This window comes from Ambystoma mexicanum, chromosome 5p (assembly GCF_040938575.1).
Source record: "Ambystoma mexicanum isolate Mex_15411 chromosome 5p, UKY_AmexF1_1, whole genome shotgun sequence".
NCBI classification, from domain to species: domain Eukaryota; kingdom Metazoa; phylum Chordata; class Amphibia; order Caudata; family Ambystomatidae; genus Ambystoma; species Ambystoma mexicanum.
Window position 1 is genome coordinate 740,662,209 of NC_090930.1, and position 22,060 is coordinate 740,684,268.

The window sequence follows — 22,060 nt, forward strand, 5'->3', positions numbered from 1 at the left end:
CCCAGGCAGGTTAAACCCTTCCACTCATGCCCCTAGGCCCCGAACTAGACAGGGCAGCTGGCATGGATTATGGACACTTTTAACATAGGGTGGTTTTTCAACCTTATCTCCTCTGGGAGCAAAGCGCTGGACAGGGTTTCCTGTACGTTTTTGAGGTTCGCAGGGATCTATGTGTGGATGTTTCTTGGTGTGAAAAGCATGACACCTTTTGGGGTGACACCAGGCTCTTCTGGGAGTTAATTTGCATAATCTCTACTTTCTATTTTATGTGACATGGGCTGCAGTTACATTGTTCTGTTAATAGAGGGTAACACACAGGTCATAGTTCCAAACAGGGGTGCACGGTCTGCTTGCTAGCTTACATTTACAGTTCTATTTGGGATTCACTGCCTTTTCATAAACTGAGTACTCTTCCGGAGTATTTCTAACTTATGTAGGTGTTTTGGGGGTGTTACGTGCCTTTGTATGACTGCTGCAAACCACTTGATATTAGACATTGATTGGAAACGACATAAAAAATCCTGACACATATTGTAAGCGGACATAAAATGACCTATATTAGCTAATATAAGTAAACAGACATCACTCCCCCCGCCCAACAAAAAGGGATGTATGCGTACACAAAAAATAAAAATGAAAAACAAGCAACTACTGCAGTTAAAATCTAAAAATGTAAATTCAGTTACATGATCATGACTCGGAAGGGGAAGTTAAAAAGTAAAAAAACACACGGTAGGAGAGAGGTTAGCTTTACATGCCATGAGGGAGGAAGAGGTCTTCCAAGCACTGTTGTGTATGTTGGTCAATCCCTCTGAAACGCAAAAGGGATGTGCACATAGAAATCAAAGCAGAGTCATCCAGAGAGACTATTTAATTCTTTTTTTTTCAAATTCTCAAAAGGAAGCTGCTATCAAATTGAACTATTCATCACAGCCACTGCTAGGAAATCTATGTGCATAAAATGACAATACACCCAAAGGAAAACAAAATATAGCTATAACATGTCAGATTACTAAATTCAGAGTCCAGCCTACTAACCATTAGACCATGGAACCTAAATACTTCCGCAAATGCTGAACTTCATTATGCCAAAACAGAGGCAGTCAGAAACAATATTTAATATTGCTTAATCATATGCCTCAAGAGGAAGAATTTGATCTACATGCTCTATAAAGCACAGAGATTGCTATAGCACAACGTCAATCGACAACATCGCTGTGTTTGTATGATATCAGTCAATTGGGACTATGAATCTGTAAAAATTGTAAATGTGCTCTATATTGCCATTTCTGATTCAACGCTCTCAGGTGCATCTTGCAAGGGTTCCATGGTGTAATGGTTAGCACTTTGGACTTTGAATCCAACGATCCGAGTTCAAGTCTCGGTGGGACCGTTATCTTGCTCTTACACTCCATTTTCTAATTTCTCAAATTACAATTCAACAGAGTTAATATTCAGAAGTTCAGTCGACTCTCTCTGCACGACATTACATTTAAATGCACTTTGGTGCCTGATACCAATACAGTGATGCAACTACATATGGTTAATGTACAATCCCTAAGGTCAATCAGAGTGGGCACCCAGATATCTCTCAGAAACATTTTCCACAGATGAATAATGTCCAACCTTAACTCTATGAAAAGAAAAATGTACACACTATGTGCAGTAGATTCTCTGCTCACTGGAACATGCAGAAACAACATTGATGTGAAAAGATTGGAAAAAGCCCTATTTTATTAACATTAAAAAATGTTATACAATTATTTTGGTGAATCATATTCACTTTCACAATCATTCCTATGTTTCAAGCAATTTGATGGTCTTATTAAATGTGTAAAAAATGTAATTCTTTGAGTTGACAAACTGTATGGAGAGCAAACTTTTTATAACTTACAAGAGTTATGAGTTCTAGAAAGTAGTGCATTTACTGATCAAGTGCCCTTGTTTAAATGTACTTACTTTATTTGGATCACACCTTTCTCGAAAGAAGAAATAAACTCTAAATTATCAGGAAACAATTCAACTGATTTTAGGGGCCTCCTGGGCTTTCAATGCAAATCGCTGAGATCAAAAGCCAGTTTAATAGCCATTATACCTTGGAGCTTTGGAGATATGAGAGTGGGCAGTTTCTTTGTGGCAAAAGAGAGTCATCCCCAGAAACTATTAATATTCTTTGGTCAAAGAAGACTGCCATCAAAGTGGGCTGTAAAGCAAAGCTATTGCTGTTATATCTATCTGCAAATGAAAGGCAACTCTAAAAGAGAAGCAGCCCCAAGGTCCCACCGAGACTTGAACTCGGATCGCTGGATTCAGAGTCCAGAGTGCTAACCATTACACCATGGAACCCACATATTCAGTAGCATGATGCACTTCATTCTGGAAAAACAGAGCACATCAGAGAAATTATGTAATATTCCTATATCATTAGACTCCAGAGGAAGAATTTGATCCAAATGAGACATGAAGCCAATACTTTGCGATTGCACAGCATCCAACAGCAACAGTGCTGCTTCGATATAATATCAGTAAACGGTTACTATAGGTCAGTAAAAATCTTGACTGTGCCCTATATTCTCATTGCCCTTATGAAGCTCTGCTCAACAAGGGTTCCATGGTGTAATGGTTAGCACTTTGGACTTTGAATCCAGCGATCCGAGTTCAAGTCTCGGTGGAACCTCTCTCTTGCTCTAACACACTTTGTCTCCTTGTTGTCTTAAATTATAGGCCAAAGATAGTAATATTCATAAGGTTAGTGGTGTAGGGTATTCATTTTCGCTCTCACTCTCTGGCATAACTTTTCATAAAAATCCACTTTTGTGCCTAGCACCTTAACCTTTATGCATTTTTTTTAAATGTATGAACAGTGAGGTCATTCTGAGTCGATGGGCAGATCTGCATCGGAAACATACATAAAAGATTTGAAATTTTCAAACTTAACTCAATGTTAAGAAACATGCTCAATCGGTGACCCAATGGATTCTCTTTTTACTTGAAGATGCAGCAACAACATTAATAATACCATTTTGGGAAAAGCAGCTCTATTGTATCGCCATTCTCTTTCAAAATTGTTAAAGGGTTAATCCTATGAAAAGCGACCACATTCAGAATCAATGATATTAATCAAGCGTCTTAACAGCCTTTACATGTTTGTAAAATGAAGGTATCAGTTTGAGATGAAAAATAGAACGAAGAACACACTTTTCTTAATTCACAAAAGGCCTGAGGTGTATAAATACTGTTTGTACCGACCAAGGGCCCATTCGTGAATGTACTTACTTTAGTTGGATCATACCTTTCTTCAAAGAAGACATCCACAATAAACGATAAGGGAAAGGTTCGACTGATGGTAAACTCTTACAGAGATTTGAATGCAAATTATTGGATTCAACCTCCAGGGTGCTACCATTACACCATGGGTCTTTCACACCACAGAAAGTGGTGGGTTTCATTGTGGCTAAAGAGCGTCATCCATGGAAAATCTTTCTTTTTTCAAATGCACCCAGGGAATAATGCTATGAAAGTGGGCGACACAGCAGCGTCATTGCTATTAAAACAAGACACTGAGAGGAAAACAAACACAGTAATTCCCAAGGTGCCACCGAGATTTGAACTCGGATCGCTGGATTCAGAGTCCAGAGTGCTAACCATTACACCATGGAACCTACATACTTAGTGACATGATGAACGTCATTGCAGCAAAAAAAGAGCCTTTTAGAGAATGTATGCAATATTCTTTTATCTTATGCCTCCAGAGGAAGAATCCTATCCAAATGAGCTGTAAAGCAAAGAGTTTGCTATTGCGCAACAACCAACTAAACAGTTCCACATTTGCATAATATCCGTGGGCTAGGAATATGAGTTTGTTAAAATGATGCATGAGATCTCGATTCTCATTTCTGTTACAACTCTGTCAGGTTGCACCAGCAAGGGGCCCATGGTGTAATGGTTAGCAAAGAACATTACTGAAGGGCCCCTCGGCCAGCCAGAAAGCCAAAATGGAGAGAACGGGCATGAACTGGTTGTGAATGAGCTTCAAAATGCGTTCACAGGTAATTGAACTGGTGATCTCCTCAGTTTATACACCTGGAACTCCTGTCAATAGCAACAGTCGGCAGCTGGGTTGCCAGACATTTCGTCGAAAAAAATTTGTCGACAGGACAATTGGTCGAAACCATTTGGTCGAAAACCAAATGGTCGAATTGCTTTGTTTTTTATTTTCACATTTTTTTTTGGGGGGGGTTTGGGGGGGTCCCCCCAACCCCCTTTTTTTCTAAAAACCCCTTTTTTTCCCTAAACTACAACCTAAAAAATATATATATAAATAAATAAAAAAAACGACCATTTGGCTTTCGACCAAATTACGTCGACCAAATGTCTTTCGACGAAATGTCTTTCGACGAAATGTCCGGACAGCGGCAGCTGGTCTGTGTCAGTAATGGCAATTTGATTTTGCCATTTTCACAACTCCCTAATAAATGAACAAAATGTTCCATTTGTAGGCACAGTTACATGCTATGGTATGTATACCATGCTTAATAACCACCATAGGAGGCTCAGAGCACCATCCGCATTCTTACGTACAAAACATGTAAGGAAATAATCAGATCTTTTGCTCTGCAGGAGTCAGGCTTCTTTAAAGCCTGACAAAGTGGCAGAGTGCCATTGTAAACTGAGGCATGATGAAACCATGCCCAAGAACCCAGGCAGGTTAAACCCTTCCACTCATGCCCCTAGGCCACGATCGGCCACGAACGGCCAGGTTCTATAGACAGGGCAGCTGGCATGGATTATGGACACTTTTAACATAGGGTGGTTTTTCAACCTTATCTCCTCTGGGAGCAAAGCGCTGGACAGGGTTTCCTGTACGTTTTTGAGGTTCGCAGGGATCTATGTGTGGATGTTTCTTGGTGTGAAAAGCATGACACCTTTTGGGGTGACACCAGGCTCTTCTGGGAGTTAATTTGCATAATCTCTACTTTCTATTTTATGTGACATGGGCTGCAGTTACATTGTTCTGTTAATAGAGGGCAACACACAGGTCATAGTTCCAAACAGGGGTGCACAGTCTGCTTGCTAGCTTACATTTACAGTTCTATTTGGGATTCACCGCCTTTTCATAAACTGAGTACTCTTCCGGAGTATTTCTAACTTATGTAGGTGTTTTGGGGTTGTTACGTGCCTTTGTATGACTGCTGCAAACCACTTGATATTAGACATTGATTGGAAACGACATAAAAAATCCTGACACATATTGTAAGCGGACATAAAATGACCTATATTAGCTAATATAAGTAAACAGACATCACTCCCCCCGCCCAACAAAAAGGGATGTATGCGTACACAAAAAATAAAAATGAAAAACAAGCAACTACTGCAGTTAAAATCTAAAAATGTAAATTCAGTTACATGATCATGACTCGGAAGGGGAAGTTAAAAAGTAAAAAAACACACGGTAGGAGAGAGGTTAGCTTTACATGCCATGGGAGGAAGAGGTCTTCCAAGCACTGTTGTGTATGTTGGTCAATCCCTCTGAAACGCAAAAGGGATGTGCACATAGAAATCAAAGCAGAGTCATCCAGAGAGACTATTTAATTCTTTTTTTTTCAAATTCTCAAAAGGAAGCTGCTATCAAATTGAACTATTCATCACAGCCACTGCTAGGAAATCTATGTGCATAAAATGACAATACACCCAAAGGAAAACAAAATATAGCTATAACATGTCAGATTACTAAATTCAGAGTCCAGCCTACTAACCATTAGACCATGGAACCTAAATACTTCCGCAAATGCTGAACTTCATTATGCCAAAACAGAGGCAGTCAGAAACAATATTTAATATTGCTTAATCATATGCCTCAAGAGGAAGAATTTGATCTACATGCTCTATAAAGCACAGAGATTGCTATAGCACAACGTCAATCGACAACATCGCTGTGTTTGTATGATATCAGTCAATTGGGACTATGAATCTGTAAAAATTGTAAATGTGCTCTATATTGCCATTTCTGATTCAACGCTCTCAGGTGCATCTTGCAAGGGTTCCATGGTGTAATGGTTAGCACTTTGGACTTTGAATCCAATGATCCGAGTTCAAGTCTCGGTGGGACCGTTATCTTGCTCTTACACTCCATTTTCTAATTTCTCAAATTACAATTCAACAGAGTTAATATTCAGAAGTTCAGTCGACTCTCTCTGCACGACATTACATTTAAATGCACTTTGGTGCCTGATGCCAATACAGTGATGCAACTACATATCGTTAATGTACAATCCCTAAGGTCAATCAGAGTGGGCACCCAGATATCTCTCAGAAACATTTTCCACAGATGAATAATGTCCAACCTTAACTCTATGAAAAGAAAAATGTACACACTATGTGCAGTAGATTCTCTGCTCACTGGAACATGCAGAAACAACATTGATGTGAAAAGATTGGAAAAAGCCCTATTTTATTAACATTAAAAAATGTTATACAATTATTTTGGTGAATCATATTCACTTTCACAATCATTCCTATGTTTCAAGCAATTTGATGGTCTTATTAAATGTGTAAAAAATGTAATTCTTTGAGTTGACAAACTGTATGGAGAGCAAACTTTTTATAACTTACAAGAGTTATGAGTTCTAGAAAGTAGTGCATTTACTGATCAAGTGCCCTTGTTTAAATGTACTTACTTTATTTGGATCACACCTTTCTCGAAAGAAGAAATAAACTCTAAATTATCAGGAAACAATTCAACTGATTTTAGGGGCCTCCTGGGCTTTCAATGCAAATCGCTGAGATCAAAAGCCAGTTTAATAGCCATTATACCTTGGAGCTTTGGAGATATGAGAGTGGGCAGTTTCTTTGTGGCAAAAGAGAGTCATCCCCAGAAACTATTAATATTCTTTGGTCAAAGAAGACTGCCATCAAAGTGGGCTGTAAAGCAAAGCTATTGCTGTTATATCTATCTGCAAATGAAAGGCAACTCTAAAAGAGAAGCAGCCCCAAGGTCCCACCGAGACTTGAACTCGGATCGCTGGATTCAGAGTCCAGAGTGCTAACCATTACACCATGGAACCCACATATTCAGTAGCATGATGCACTTCATTCTGGAATAACAGAGCACATCAGAGAAAATATGTAATATTCCTATATCATTAGACTCCAGAGGAAGAATTTGATCCAAATGAGACATGAAGCCAATACTTTGCGATTGCACAGCATCCAACAGCAACAGTGCTGCTTCGATATAATATCAGTAAACGGTTACTATAGGTCAGTAAAAATCTTGACTGTGCCCTATATTCTCATTGCCCTTATGAAGCTCTGCTCAACAAGGGTTCCATGGTGTAATGGTTAGCACTTTGGACTTTGAATCCAGCGATCCGAGTTCAAGTCTCGGTGGAACCTCTCTCTTGCTCTAACACACTTTGTCTCCTTGTTGTCTTAAATTATAGGCCAAAGATAGTAATATTCATAAGGTTAGTGGTGTAGGGTATTCATTTTCGCTCTCACTCTCTGGCATAACTTTTCATAAAAATCCACTTTTGTGCCTAGCACCTTAACCTTTATGCATTATTTTTAAATGTATGAACAGTGAGGTCATTCTGAGTCGATGGGCAGATCTGCATCGTAAACTTACATAAAAGATTTGAAATTTTCAAACTTAACTCAATGTTAAGAAACATGCTCAATCGGTGACCCAATGGATTCTCTTTTTACTTGAAGATGCAGCAACAACATTAATAATACCATTTTGGGAAAAGCAGCTCTATTGTATCGCCATTCTCTTTCAAAATTGTTAAAGGGTTAATCCTATGAAAAGCGACCACATTCAGAATCAATGATATTAATCAAGCGTCTTAACAGCCTTTACATGTTTGTAAAATGAAGGTATCAGTTTGAGATGAAAAATAGAACAAAGAACACACTTTTCTTAATTCACAAAAGGCCTGAGGTGTATAAATACTGTTTGTACCGACCAAGGGCCCATTCGTGAATGTACTTACTTTAGTTGGATCATACCTTTCTTCAAAGAAGACATCCACAATAAACGATAAGGGAAAGGTTCGACTGATGGTAAACTCTTACAGAGATTTGAATGCAAATTATTGGATTCAACCTCCAGGGTGCTACCATTACACCATGGTCTTTCACACCACAGAAAGTGGTGGGTTTCATTGTGGCTAAAGAGCGTCATCCATGGAAAATCTTTCTTTTTTCAAATGCACCCAGGGAATAATGCTATGAAAGTGGGCGACACAGCAGCGTCATTGCTATTAAAACAAGACACTGAGAGGAAAACAAACACACTAATTCCCAAGGTCCCACCGAGATTTGAACTCAGATCGCTGGATTCAGAGTCCAGAGTGCTAACCATTACACCATGGAACCTACATACTTAGTGACATGATGAACGTCATTGCAGCAAAAAAAGAGCCTTTTAGAGAATGTATGCAATATTCTTTTATCTTATGCCTCCAGAGGAAGAATCCTATCCAAATGAGCTGTAAAGCAAAGAGTTTGCTATTGCGCAACAACCAACTAAACAGTTCCACATTTGCATAATATCCGTGGGCTAGGAATATGAGTTTGTTAAAATGATGCATGAGATCTCGATTCTCATTTCTGTTACAACTCTGTCAGGTTGCACCAGCAAGGGGCCCATGGTGTAATGGTTATCAAAGAACATTACTGAAGGGCCCCTCGGCCAGCCAGAAAGCCAAAATGGAGAGAACGGGCATGAACTGGTTGTGAATGAGCTTCAAAATGCGTTCACAGGTAATTGAACTGGTGATCTCCTCAGTTTATACACCTGGAACTCCTGTCAATAGCAACAGTCGGCAGCTGGGTTGCCAGACATTTCGTCGAAAAAAATTTGTCGACAGGACAATTGGTCGAAACCATTTGGTCGAAAACCAAATGGTCGAATTGCTTTGTTTTTTATTTTCACATTTTTTTTGGGGGGGGGGGGTTTGGGGGGGTCCCCCCAACCCCCTTTTTTTCTAAAAACCCCTTTTTTTCCCTAAACTACAACCTAAAAAATATATATATAAATAAATAAAAAAAACGACCATTTGGCTTTCGACCAAATTGCGTCGACCAAATGTCTTTCGACGAAATGTCTTTCGACGAAATGTCCGGACAGCGGCAGCTGGTCTGTGTCAGTAATGGCAATTTGATTTTGCCATTTTCACAACTCCCTAATAAATGAACAAAATGTTCCATTTGTAGGCACAGTTACATGCTATGGTATGTATACCATGCTTAATAACCACCATAGGAGGCTCAGAGCACCATCCGCATTCTTACGTACAAAACATGTAAGGAAATAATCAGATCTTTTGCTCTGCAGGAGTCAGGCTTCTTTAAAGCCTGACAAAGTGGCAGAGTGCCATTGTAAACTGAGGCATGATGAAACCATGCCCAAGAACCCAGGCAGGTTAAACCCTTCCACTCATGCCCCTAGGCCACGATCGGCCACGAACGGCCAGGTTCTATAGACAGGGCAGCTGGCATGGATTATGGACACTTTTAACATAGGGTGGTTTTTCAACCTTATCTCCTCTGGGAGCAAAGCGCTGGACAGGGTTTCCTGTACGTTTTTGAGGTTCGCAGGGATCTATGTGTGGATGTTTCTTGGTGTGAAAAGCATGACACCTTTTGGGGTGACACCAGGCTCTTCTGGGAGTTAATTTGCATAATCTCTACTTTCTATTTTATGTGACATGGGCTGCAGTTACATTGTTCTGTTAATAGAGGGCAACACACAGGTCATAGTTCCAAACAGGGGTGCACAGTCTGCTTGCTAGCTTACATTTACAGTTCTATTTGGGATTCACCGCCTTTTCATAAACTGAGTACTCTTCCGGAGTATTTCTAACTTATGTAGGTGTTTTGGGGGTGTTACGTGCCTTTGTATGACTGCTGCAAACCACTTGATATTAGACATTGATTGGAAACGACATAAAAAATCCTGACACATATTGTAAGCGGACATAAAATGACCTATATTAGCTAATATAAGTAAACAGACATCACTCCCCCCGCCCAACAAAAAGGGATGTATGTGTACACAAAAAATAAAAATGAAAAACAAGCAACTACTGCAGTTAAAATCTAAAAATGTAAATTCAGTTACATGATCATGACTCGGAAGGGGAAGTTAAAAAGTAAAAAAACACACGGTAGGAGAGAGGTTAGCTTTACATGCCATGGGAGGAAGAGGTCTTCCAAGCACTGTTGTGTATGTTGGTCAATCCCTCTGAAACGCAAAAGGGATGTGCACATAGAAATCAAAGCAGAGTCATCCAGAGAGACTATTTAATTCTTTTTTTTTTCAAATTCTCAAAAGGAAGCTGCTATCAAATTGAACTATTCATCACAGCCACTGCTAGGAAATCTATGTGCATAAAATGACAATACACCCAAAGGAAAACAAAATATAGCTATAACATGTCAGATTACTAAATTCAGAGTCCAGCCTACTAACCATTAGACCATGGAACCTAAATACTTCCGCAAATGCTGAACTTCATTATGCCAAAACAGAGGCAGTCAGAAACAATATTTAATATTGCTTAATCATATGCCTCAAGAGGAAGAATTTGATCTACATGCTCTATAAAGCACAGAGATTGCTATAGCACAACGTCAATCGACAACATCGCTGTGTTTGTATGATATCAGTCAATTGGGACTATGAATCTGTAAAAATTGTAAATGTGCTCTATATTGCCATTTCTGATTCAACGCTCTCAGGTGCATCTTGCAAGGGTTCCATGGTGTAATGGTTAGCACTTTGGACTTTGAATCCAACGATCCAAGTTCAAGTCTCGGTGGGACCGTTATCTTGCTCTTACACTCCATTTTCTAATTTCTCAAATTACAATTCAACAGAGTTAATATTCAGAAGTTCAGTCGACTCTCTCTGCACGACATTACATTTAAATGCACTTTGGTGCCTGATGCCAATACAGTGATGCAACTACATATCGTTAATGTACAATCCCTAAGGTCAATCAGAGTGGGCACCCAGATATCTCTCAGAAACATTTTCCACAGATGAATAATGTCCAACCTTAACTCTATGAAAAGAAAAATGTACACACTATGTGCAGTAGATTCTCTGCTCACTGGAACATGCAGAAACAACATTGATGTGAAAAGATTGGAAAAAGCCCTATTTTATTAACATTAAAAAATGTTATACAATTATTTTGGTGAATCATATTCACTTTCACAATCATTCCTATGTTTCAAGCAATTTGATGGTCTTATTAAATGTGTAAAAAATGTAATTCTTTGAGTTGACAAACTGTATGGAGAGCAAACTTTTTATAACTTACAAGAGTTATGAGTTCTAGAAAGTAGTGCATTTACTGATCAAGTGCCCTTGTTTAAATGTACTTACTTTATTTGGATCACACCTTTCTCGAAAGAAGAAATAAACTCTAAATTATCAGGAAACAATTCAACTGATTTTAGGGGCCTCCTGGGCTTTCAATGCAAATCGCTGAGATCAAAAGCCAGTTTAATAGCCATTATACCTTGGAGCTTTGGAGATATGAGAGTGGGCAGTTTCTTTGTGGCAAAAGAGAGTCATCCCCAGAAACTATTAATATTCTTTGGTCAAAGAAGACTGCCATCAAAGTGGGCTGTAAAGCAAAGCTATTGCTGTTATATCTATCTGCAAATGAAAGGCAACTCTAAAAGAGAAGCAGCCCCAAGGTCCCACCGAGACTTGAACTCGGATCGCTGGATTCAGAGTCCAGAGTGCTAACCATTACACCATGGAACCCACATATTCAGTAGCATGATGCACTTCATTCTGGAAAAACAGAGCACATCAGAGAAAATATGTAATATTCCTATATCATTAGACTCCAGAGGAAGAATTTGATCCAAATGAGACATGAAGCCAATACTTTGCGATTGCACAGCATCCAACAGCAACAGTGCTGCTTCGATATAATATCAGTAAACGGTTACTATAGGTCAGTAAAAATCTTGACTGTGCCCTATATTCTCATTGCCCTTATGAAGCTCTGCTCAACAAGGGTTCCATGGTGTAATGGTTAGCACTTTGGACTTTGAATCCAGCGATCCGAGTTCAAGTCTCGGTGGAACCTCTCTCTTGCTCTAACACACTTTGTCTCCTTGTTGTCTTAAATTATAGGCCAAAGATAGTAATATTCATAAGGTTAGTGGTGTAGGGTATTCATTTTCGCTCTCACTCTCTGGCATAACTTTTCATAAAAATCCACTTTTGTGCCTAGCACCTTAACCTTTATGCATTTTTTTTAAATGTATGAACAGTGAGGTCATTCTGAGTCGATGGGCAGATCTGCATCGGAAACATACATAAAAGATTTGAAATTTTCAAACTTAACTCAATGTTAAGAAACATGCTCAATCGGTGACCCAATGGATTCTCTTTTTACTTGAAGATGCAGCAACAACATTAATAATACCATTTTGGGAAAAGCAGCTCTATTGTATCGCCATTCTCTTTCAAAATTGTTAAAGGGTTAATCCTATGAAAAGCGACCACATTCAGAATCAATGATATTAATCAAGCGTCTTAACAGCCTTTACATGTTTGTAAAATGAAGGTATCAGTTTGAGATGAAAAATAGAACGAAGAACACACTTTTCTTAATTCACAAAAGGCCTGAGGTGTATAAATACTGTTTGTACCGACCAAGGGCCCATTCGTGAATGTACTTACTTTAGTTGGATCATACCTTTCTTCAAAGAAGACATCCACAATAAACGATAAGGGAAAGGTTCGACTGATGGTAAACTCTTACAGAGATTTGAATGCAAATTATTGGATTCAACCTCCAGGGTGCTACCATTACACCATGGGTCTTTCACACCACAGAAAGTGGTGGGTTTCATTGTGGCTAAAGAGCGTCATCCATGGAAAATGTTTCTTTTTTCAAATGCACCCAGGGAATAATGCTATGAAAGTGGGCGACACAGCAGCGTCATTGCTATTAAAACAAGACACTGAGAGGAAAACAAACACAGTAATTCCCAAGGTCCCACCGAGATTTGAACTCGGATCGCTGGATTCAGAGTCCAGAGTGCTAACCATTACACCATGGAACCTACATACTTAGTGACATGATGAACGTCATTGCAGCAAAAAAAGAGCCTTTTAGAGAATGTATGCAATATTCTTTTATCTTATGCCTCCAGAGGAAGAATCCTATCCAAATGAGCTGTAAAGCAAAGAGTTTGCTATTGCGCAACAACCAACTAAACAGTTCCACATTTGCATAATATCCGTGGGCTAGGAATATGAGTTTGTTAAAATGATGCATGAGATCTCGATTCTCATTTCTGTTACAACTCTGTCAGGTTGCACCAGCAAGGGGCCCATGGTGTAATGGTTAGCAAAGAACATTACTGAAGGGCCCCTCGGCCAGCCAGAAAGCCAAAATGGAGAGAACGGGCATGAACTGGTTGTGAATGAGCTTCAAAATGCGTTCACAGGTAATTGAACTGGTGATCTCCTCAGTTTATACACCTGGAACTCCTGTCAATAGCAACAGTCGGCAGCTGGGTTGCCAGACATTTCGTCGAAAAAAATTTGTCGACAGGACAATTGGTCGAAACCATTTGGTCGAAAACCAAATGGTCGAATTGCTTTGTTTTTTATTTTCACATTTTTTTTTGGGGGGGGGGGTTTGGGGGGGTCCCCCCAACCCCCTTTTTTTCTAAAAACCCCTTTTTTCCCCTAAACTACAACCTAAAATATATATATATAAATAAATAAAAAAAACGACCATTTGGCTTTCGACCAAATTACGTCGACCAAATGTCTTTCGACGAAATGTCTTTCGACGAAATGTCCGGACAGCGGCAGCTGGTCTGTGTCAGTAATGGCAATTTGATTTTGCCATTTTCACAACTCCCTAATAAATGAACAAAATGTTCCATTTGTAGGCACAGTTACATGCTATGGTATGTATACCATGCTTAATAACCACCGTAGGAGGCTCAGAGCACCATCCGCATTCTTACGTACAAAACATGTAAGGAAATAATCAGATCTTTTGCTCTGCAGGAGTCAGGCTTCTTTAAAGCCTGACAAAGTGGCAGAGTGCCATTGTAAACTGAGGCATGATGAAACCATGCCCAAGAACCCAGGCAGGTTAAACCCTTCCACTCATGCCCCTAGGCCCCGATCGGCCACGAACGGCCAGGTTCTATAGACAGGGCAGCTGGCATGGATTATGGACACTTTTAACATAGGGTGGTTTTTCAACCTTATCTCCTCTGGGAGCAAAGCGCTGGACAGGGTTTCCTGTACGTTTTTGAGGTTCGCAGGGATCTATGTGTGGATGTTTCTTGGTGTGAAAAGCATGACACCTTTTGGGGTGACACCAGGCTCTTCTGGGAGTTAATTTGCATAATCTCTACTTTCTATTTTATGTGACATGGGCTGCAGTTACATTGTTCTGTTAATAGAGGGCAACACACAGGTCATAGTTCCAAACAGGGGTGCACAGTCTGCTTGCTAGCTTACATTTACAGTTCTATTTGGGATTCACCGCCTTTTCATAAACTGAGTACTCTTCCGGAGTATTTCTAACTTATGTAGGTGTTTTGGGGGTGTTACGTGCCTTTGTATGACTGCTGCAAACCACTTGATATTAGACATTGATTGGAAACGACATAAAAAATCCTGACACATATTGTAAGCGGACATAAAATGACCTATATTAGCTAATATAAGTAAACAGACATCACTCCCCCCGCCCAACAAAAAGGGATGTATGCGTACACAAAAAATAAAAATGAAAAACAAGCAACTACTGCAGTTAAAATCTAAAAATGTAAATTCAGTTACATGATCATGACTCGGAAGGGGAAGTTAAAAAGTAAAAAAACACACGGTAGGAGAGAGGTTAGCTTTACATGCCATGAGGGAGGAAGAGGTCTTCCAAGCACTGTTGTGTATGTTGGTCAATCCCTCTGAAACGCAAAAGGGATGTGCACATAGAAATCAAAGCAGAGTCATCCAGAGAGACTATTTAATTCTTTTTTTTTCAAATTCTCAAAAGGAAGCTGCTATCAAATTGAACTATTCATCACAGCCACTGCTAGGAAATCTATGTGCATAAAATGACAATACACCCAAAGGAAAACAAAATATAGCTATAACATGTCAGATTACTAAATTCAGAGTCCAGCCTACTAACCATTAGACCATGGAACCTAAATACTTCCGCAAATGCTGAACTTCATTATGCCAAAACAGAGGCAGTCAGAAACAATATTTAATATTGCTTAATCATATGCCTCAAGAGGAAGAATTTGATCTACATGCTCTATAAAGCACAGAGATTGCTATAGCACAACGTCAATCGACAACATCGCTGTGTTTGTATGATATCAGTCAATTGGGACTATGAATCTGTAAAAATTGTAAATGTGCTCTATATTGCCATTTCTGATTCAACGCTCTCAGGTGCATCTTGCAAGGGTTCCATGGTGTAATGGTTAGCACTTTGGACTTTGAATCCAACGATCCGAGTTCAAGTCTCGGTGGGACCGTTATCTTGCTCTTACACTCCATTTTCTAATTTCTCAAATTACAATTCAACAGAGTTAATATTCAGAAGTTCAGTCGACTCTCTCTGCACGACATTACATTTAAATGCACTTTGGTGCCTGATGCCAATACAGTGATGCAACTACATATCGTTAATGTACAATCCTTAAGGTCAATCAGAGTGGGCACCCAGATATCTCTCAGAAACATTTTACACAGATGAATAATGTCCAACCTTAACTCTATGAAAAGAAAAATGTACACACTATGTGCAGTAGATTCTCTGCTCACTGGAACATGCAGAAACAACATTGATGTGAAAAGATTGGAAAAAGCCCTATTTTATTAACATTAAAAAATGTTATACAATTATTTTGGTGAATCATATTCACTTTCACAATCATTCCTATGTTTCAAGCAATTTGATGGTCTTATTAAATGTGTAAAAAATGTAATTCTTTGAGTTGACAAACTGTATGGAGAGCAAACTTTTTATAACTTACAAGAGTTATGAGTTCTAGAAAGTAGTGCATTTACTGATCAAGTGCCCTTGTTTAAATGTACTTACTTTATTTGGATCACACCTTTCTCGAAAGAAGAAATAAACTCTAAATTATCAGGAAACAATTCAACTGATTTTAGGGGCCTCCTGGGCTTTCAATGCAAATCGCTGAGATCAAAAGCCAGTTTAATAGCCATTATACCTTGGAGCTTTGGAGATATGAGAGTGGGCAGTTTCTTTGTGGCAAAAGAGAGTCATCCCCAGAAACTATTAATATTCTTTGGTCAAAGAAGACTGCCATCAAAGTGGGCTGTAAAGCAAAGCTATTGCTGTTATATCTATCTGCAAATGAAAGGCAACTGTAAAAGAGAAGCAGCCCCAAGGTCCCACCGAGACTTGAACTCGGATCGCTGGATTCAGAGTCCAGAGTGCTAACCATTACACCATGGAACCCACATATTCAGTAGCATGATGCACTTCATTCTGGAAAAACAGAGCACATCAGAGAAAATATGTAATATTCCTATATCATTAGACTCCAGAGGAAGAATTTGATCCAAATGAGACATGAAGCCAATACTTTGCGATTGCACAGCATCCAACAGCAACAGTGCTGCTTCGATATAATATCAGTAAACGGTTACTATAGGTCAGTAAAAATCTTGACTGTGCCCTATATTCTCATTGCCCTTATGAAGCTCTGCTCAACAAGGGTTCCATGGTGTAATGGTTAGCACTTTGGACTTTGAATCCAGCGATCCGAGTTCAAGTCTCGGTGGAACCTCTCTCTTGCTCTAACACACTTTGTCTCCTTGTTGTCTTAAATTATAGGCCAAAGATAGTAATATTCATAAGGTTAGTGGTGTAGGGTATTCATTTTCGCTCTCACTCTCTGGCATAACTTTTCATAAAAATCCACTTTTGTGCCTAGCACCTTAACCTTTATGCATTTTTTTTAAATGTATGAACAGTGAGGTCATTCTGAGTCGATGGGCAGATCTGCATCGGAAACATACATAAAAGATTTGAAATTTTCAAACTTAACTCAATGTTAAGAAACATGCTCAATCGGTGACCCAATGGATTCTCTTTTTACTTGAAGATGCAGCAACAACATTAATAATACCATTTTGGGAAAAGCAGCTCTATTGTATCGCCATTCTCTTTCAAAATTGTTAAAGGGTTAATCCTATGAAAAGCGACCACATTCAGAATCAATGATATTAATCAAGCGTATTAACAGCCTTTACATGTTTGTAAAATGAAGGTATCAGTTTGAGATGAAAAATAGAACGAAGAACACACTTTTCTTAATTCACAAAAGGCCTGAGGTGTATAAATACTGTTTGTACCGACCAAGGGCCCATTCGTGAATGTACTTACTTTAGTTGGATCATACCTTTCTTCAAAGAAGACATCCACAATAAACGATAAGGGAAAGGTTCGACTGATGGTAAACTCTTACAGAGATTTGAATGCAAATTATTGGATTCAACCTCCAGGGTGCTACCATTACACCATGGGTCTTTCACACCACAGAAAGTGGTGGGTTTCATTGTGGCTAAAGAGCGTCAGCCATGGAAAATCTTTCTTTTTTCAAATGCACCCTGGGAATAATGCTATGAAAGTGGGCGACACAGCAGCGTCATTGCTATTAAAACAAGACACTGAGAGGAAAACAAACACAGTAATTCCCAAGGTCCCACCGAGATTTGAACTCGGATCGCTGGATTCAGAGTCCAGAGTGCTAACCATTACACCATGGAACCTACATACTTAGTGACATGATGAACGTCATTGCAGCAAAAAAAGAGCCTTTTAGAGAATGTATGCAATATTCTTTTATCTTATGCCTCCAGAGGAAGAATCCTATCCAAATGAGCTGTAAAGCAAAGAGTTTGCTATTGCGCAACAACCAACTAAACAGTTCCACATTTGCATAATATACGTGGGCTAGGAATATGAGTTTGTTAAAATGATGCATGAGATCTCGATTCTCATTTCTGTTACAACTCTGTCAGGTTGCACCAGCAAGGGGCCCATGGTGTAATGGTTAGCAAAGAACATTACTGAAGGGCCCCTCTGAAGTGGGAGAATGGAAAACCAGACTCCCGTCCTTCACCTCTCGCGCTTGGCCTAGAGGGTCGCGGCCCAGACACCCGCCACGAGAAGAGTTTGCCCATTTACCAGATGACCAAATACCCTGGTACAGAAACATACGGATGTGTCCATCTGCCTGCCCAACAGCCCGCACTGGCCATGCCGACACCTGCGGCACGGACCAACTAGACTGAAATCTACACATCGTTAGAGATGCCATGACGACCTAGATAACGGGAAGCACCGCTGAACTATTATACACGCTGAACATTTCCACACCAATCTACACGAAGAACATACTCAGTGCTCTGACGTAGGCGACAGGCTTATTCACGGACGTGCATCTTTATTATTTTTACATAGGCTTTCAGAATGCAGAAACGCAAGACGCACCATGAGCTCATTTATAACGCTTGCTCACGCTTCTCTTGAAACCCGTTACCATCATGAGAGATATAATGGAAACACGATACTGGCCATGAAACTGTATGCCACTATAACCTAAAGCATCCATGCACTAAATGGATTACTCGTGCACCAGGCCCAAGTAGGCCTCAAGCAAGAGTTCCCGTGGACATTAACAAAGCAAAAGTCAGGTTGCTGAGCCTGCAGAAAGAACCCAGTGGAGCAACCAGCCAAGGTCGTACTGTTGCAAACCCACAGTCAAGAAACAAATCTTCAAAGGCACGATGTTGCAACCTCGCACTCCACGTACCAATGTTAAAATCATATCTGCAAATTAAACCAGACATACAGTGGAAAAACAATATTAATTGTGCAGAATTATGCCTCAAACACGGTCCCTCCCCACGTGACCAAGCCGAACCTGACGAGATGCCAAAACCCAGGAGAGAAAAGGCGTCTGGGTACCTCGCTACGAGACGCAGGCCGACACACTTGAAAGGCTCAATGGACACCTGCTACAGTGGGAACGGTCAGTCTCCCACCTATGAATAAATCCTCACATTGCCTGCACGTACCCATATTGAAACACTGTTGCAACCACAGGTGCACCGTGTGCTGGGAACAACGGTGGTCCCAGGCTGGGGAGCTCACGGATGCACCAATCAGAACATGAGGTTCTTATCTCAGACGTCAGTAACGTTAGCCAATCCTCAGGGGTCTTCATGTAACAATTCTTATGTATCTAATTGTAGGGACAACCCAGATATACCACCTGACTACACCTTAACCACTAATATCATTCTCTATAGGCGTACTATACTAACCCCACCACTCGAGCAACCAATCAAGAGTGGCGATAGGTTCTTTTGGTAACTTTTTGGAATGACGCAAGTAGCGCGTCATAATGTAGTAAAAAGGGCCTGCGAGCCCCACTATTGTGTGTGTGTCAGGACGAACGCGTGCGCTCCTTGACCCATCCCTGCCGTTTGCATAATAAACGACAGAAGTTGCCTTGCTCCTTGTGTGTGCCTCATACTCTGTCTCGATCCGAGATATACACGGGAGGAGTTGGGGCCTCCCTGCCCGGAGGTCTGCGGACGGCCCGGCCGACCCCGGCAGAATCCCCCCCGACAAGTTGGAGGCACTGCTGAGATCTGTTTAAGATCGACTTTTATTTTTTATTTTTCCAGGCACTCCCGTTGCGGGGAGGCCCGGCGGCGCGGCCCCCTCTGCCGTTGCCCCCTTCTGAGGACTACAGGACCATCGCGGAGCTGCGAGAGGACCGGACAGCGCAATCCGGATATTGGCCCTCGGGAGCCGGTTGAGAAGTATCCCGCCCGCGGTCGGCGAGTGTCCAGACGTGGTCCAGACGAGGGGAGGTGGCGAGCCGCTTGGAGGGGTGCACGCAGTCGAGCGGCCCTGCATCGAGGGAACTTGGTGAGCATGACACGCACAACAAGCAATGCGAAATTGTGAGGGAGGGGGCGGAAGTAAATAAGGGAGGAGGGAGGTATTGTAAAAAGGTGGGGTGAAGGTTTAATTGAGTGATGATAATGGAATGAATGGTAGTGAATTGAGTGCGAGAGAAGGCGGCTAACGTTACGCGAAAGAGGGGGGCAGGGCACGAGAACAACACGAGCAGACGCTCGCAACAAAAAGCTAACGTTACGCGAAAGAGGGGGGCGGGGCACGAAAACATCACGTGCAGCCGCTCGAAAGACACTGATTGGCCTAAATCGCGACTACGTGTGAGGGTGGGTGTGTGTGGTTTCCTACGATTTGACATTTATCATTCAATGAGTAGATGAGGTTCCCTATTGTTCGAGCAAGAAACTCGATAGGTAGATGAGGTTCCCTATTGTTCGAGCAAGAAACTCGATAGGTAGATGACGTTTCCCTGTGGGCGGTGGCTAGTTACGTAGTTGCCCAAAACGGAAGATAATTGGCTGGTTAAGCCCTCCTGTTGAGGGGCGTATCACACGCGAGGCGACGCAGCGTGCGCAGTCCGGTTATAGTATTGATGAGATTACCTTGTTCCAGGAGAGACAGGAAGACAGCTGTAGGGTTAGCGGGGTAGATTGCAAGTGTATTTTGAATTTAAAGAACATAACACGAATATACCAGTAGCTTGAAGAAATAGGTGACGTCACCAGTAGGGATTTAGTAAGATATCGTGAACACAAGAAGCTTTGGGTTTGACACTGGTGGGGAAGAGAAACATGATAAAGGAGCGGACACGGAGATAAACGATAAACGAGTGGATCAAAGAGGAGAAGGGGAAGGGGGCGTGGCTGCGCACGGAGAACGCCGGCCACGGCAAGTGTAAAGGTGGGAGGAGAACGGGGAAAAAGGACGACTGTGTAAGATCGTCGTAAGGGGTACGCAGCTGCAGGGGGCTGCGTGCGCTTCGGCCGCAGGGGGCCGTAGGGGAAGGAATATAATATAACATCATAAATATATTTGTTTTATAATTTTTTTTTTTTTGTGATTATTATCATTGCATAATTTGTCAAAGGATTGTCGTAAGTCCCCACACTTGCGGGGCAAGGTAAGCAATAAAAGGTTGTATGTTGCAAACTGGTAGCAAGGGGAAGGGTAAGAAAGGGTGCGCTAGTATGTCAGACGGGAGAGGGTTGGGAGGGTGGGGGAATACCCTCACTACCCCACTACAACATATATGCACCACACTGCCACCACATAGGGAGAAGTTAATTAAGTACAGCATAGAGTGGACCCAGGGGACGGACAACAAAATGTTGACACCATGGCCGCCTAATGGTAGCTTTGACCCATATGCCCAACATTCACTATTAAACCATCTGCACAATACATACAAGGGGAAGAAGTTGGCAAACCATGTGGAGGTGTTTAACTTATGGAGGATGTTCCAGGGGTCTAGACCAGGACCAAATGGAATGTTCACTATGGGGGAAACACCGGAAGAAAAGGAGATTAAGAAAGAAGGAACGGATGGGGAAAAGGAGAGTGAAGGAACAAAGAATATGGGGAATGAAAAACTGGGTGGAGGAAAGGTTGATAAATTAGCTGACATAAAACAGGAACCGAGCAATGAGATACCCTTAACACCGGGAGTGAAAACAGAGGGGGGAGGGTTGTACCCTTTAAGAGAATTAGGAGAAATAAAAGGACAGTTAAGGGCGGCTGAAGGATACTCAAACCCGGCATACAGCCCTCCACCATATGTGGCTCATGGAAAGATACCAATGGGGGACGGGAGGAGAGAAGAGCAGACTGTAGAGATAGGAAACGATGAGTGGGTAGCTGCACAGATATTGTTGAAATTACGAGGATCACTAACTGGAGAGGAAAGGGAGGCGGTAAAGAGAACAAACGAGGATAGTGAAAGAGAGAGTGAAATGAGGGGAGAGGAGCTGCTACGGCAGAAGGAAGAGATTTTGGAGGAAAGATTAGCTAAACTAAGGGATGAGCAGAATGAACTGATAAAACAACTTGAGGGGGAGGAAAGAGAGAGAGTGAGG

At 41.1% G+C, this 22,060-nt stretch overlaps 16 non-coding genes across 16 annotated transcripts; 8 read left to right on the forward strand and 8 right to left on the reverse strand.

Moving 5' to 3' along the window:
- Positions 1-1,321: 1,321 nt before the first annotated feature.
- On the forward strand, positions 1,322-1,393 carry TRNAQ-UUG (transfer RNA glutamine (anticodon UUG)). The gene has a single exon. It is a non-coding gene; the product is annotated as a tRNA-Gln (tRNA).
- Positions 1,394-2,274: 881 nt separating this feature from the next.
- On the reverse strand, positions 2,275-2,346 carry TRNAQ-CUG (transfer RNA glutamine (anticodon CUG)). The gene has a single exon. It is a non-coding gene; the product is annotated as a tRNA-Gln (tRNA).
- Positions 2,347-2,605: 259 nt separating this feature from the next.
- Positions 2,606-2,677, forward strand: TRNAQ-UUG (transfer RNA glutamine (anticodon UUG)). Its single transcript has one exon. It is a non-coding gene; the product is annotated as a tRNA-Gln (tRNA).
- A 913-nt stretch (positions 2,678-3,590) lies between these two features.
- TRNAQ-CUG (transfer RNA glutamine (anticodon CUG)) lies at positions 3,591-3,662 on the reverse strand. Its single transcript has one exon. It is a non-coding gene; the product is annotated as a tRNA-Gln (tRNA).
- A 2,377-nt stretch (positions 3,663-6,039) lies between these two features.
- On the forward strand, positions 6,040-6,111 carry TRNAQ-UUG (transfer RNA glutamine (anticodon UUG)). The gene has a single exon. It is a non-coding gene; the product is annotated as a tRNA-Gln (tRNA).
- An 881-nt stretch (positions 6,112-6,992) lies between these two features.
- Positions 6,993-7,064, reverse strand: TRNAQ-CUG (transfer RNA glutamine (anticodon CUG)). Its single transcript has one exon. It is a non-coding gene; the product is annotated as a tRNA-Gln (tRNA).
- A 259-nt stretch (positions 7,065-7,323) lies between these two features.
- Positions 7,324-7,395, forward strand: TRNAQ-UUG (transfer RNA glutamine (anticodon UUG)). Its single transcript has one exon. It is a non-coding gene; the product is annotated as a tRNA-Gln (tRNA).
- Positions 7,396-8,307: 912 nt separating this feature from the next.
- TRNAQ-CUG (transfer RNA glutamine (anticodon CUG)) lies at positions 8,308-8,379 on the reverse strand. Its single transcript has one exon. It is a non-coding gene; the product is annotated as a tRNA-Gln (tRNA).
- Positions 8,380-10,760: 2,381 nt separating this feature from the next.
- TRNAQ-UUG (transfer RNA glutamine (anticodon UUG)) lies at positions 10,761-10,832 on the forward strand. Its single transcript has one exon. It is a non-coding gene; the product is annotated as a tRNA-Gln (tRNA).
- Positions 10,833-11,713: 881 nt separating this feature from the next.
- Positions 11,714-11,785, reverse strand: TRNAQ-CUG (transfer RNA glutamine (anticodon CUG)). The gene has a single exon. It is a non-coding gene; the product is annotated as a tRNA-Gln (tRNA).
- A 259-nt stretch (positions 11,786-12,044) lies between these two features.
- Positions 12,045-12,116, forward strand: TRNAQ-UUG (transfer RNA glutamine (anticodon UUG)). The gene has a single exon. It is a non-coding gene; the product is annotated as a tRNA-Gln (tRNA).
- A 913-nt stretch (positions 12,117-13,029) lies between these two features.
- Positions 13,030-13,101, reverse strand: TRNAQ-CUG (transfer RNA glutamine (anticodon CUG)). Its single transcript has one exon. It is a non-coding gene; the product is annotated as a tRNA-Gln (tRNA).
- A 2,382-nt stretch (positions 13,102-15,483) lies between these two features.
- Positions 15,484-15,555, forward strand: TRNAQ-UUG (transfer RNA glutamine (anticodon UUG)). The gene has a single exon. It is a non-coding gene; the product is annotated as a tRNA-Gln (tRNA).
- Positions 15,556-16,436: 881 nt separating this feature from the next.
- Positions 16,437-16,508, reverse strand: TRNAQ-CUG (transfer RNA glutamine (anticodon CUG)). Its single transcript has one exon. It is a non-coding gene; the product is annotated as a tRNA-Gln (tRNA).
- Positions 16,509-16,767: 259 nt separating this feature from the next.
- TRNAQ-UUG (transfer RNA glutamine (anticodon UUG)) lies at positions 16,768-16,839 on the forward strand. Its single transcript has one exon. It is a non-coding gene; the product is annotated as a tRNA-Gln (tRNA).
- Positions 16,840-17,752: 913 nt separating this feature from the next.
- TRNAQ-CUG (transfer RNA glutamine (anticodon CUG)) lies at positions 17,753-17,824 on the reverse strand. Its single transcript has one exon. It is a non-coding gene; the product is annotated as a tRNA-Gln (tRNA).
- Between the last annotated feature and the right edge of the window lie 4,236 nt (positions 17,825-22,060).